Source organism: Egretta garzetta, unplaced genomic scaffold (assembly GCF_000687185.1).
Source record: "Egretta garzetta isolate BGI_Z169 unplaced genomic scaffold, ASM68718v1 scaffold19, whole genome shotgun sequence".
NCBI lineage: Eukaryota > Metazoa > Chordata > Aves > Pelecaniformes > Ardeidae > Egretta > Egretta garzetta.
The window spans coordinates 139953-140256 of NW_009260768.1; positions in this window are offsets into that span (position 1 = coordinate 139953).

The following is a 304-nucleotide window of genomic DNA, read 5'->3' on the forward strand; positions in this document are numbered from 1 at the left end:
CCGGGTGGGCGCACCACCGGCTGCCCAGGCGGGAGTTGAGCCTGCGCCCTAAGTTTGTGGGAAGTGCCTGGATACCCCCCCGGGAGAGGCAGTGGGTCTGCACTGAATTCCTGTGTCACTGCACAAGGACTGGGGGGAGATTAGATTAGAAGGAAGCAGGCTATTTGGAAGCAGGGAAAAAAAAAAAATAAAATGCAAAACAAAAAAACCCCACAAATCTTGGCGTACATTATGTAGATTTAAAAATTAAAAGAAATTGCGATGGGGAAAAAAAAATTAAAATGCCTGAGCTCAGGAGCCCGGC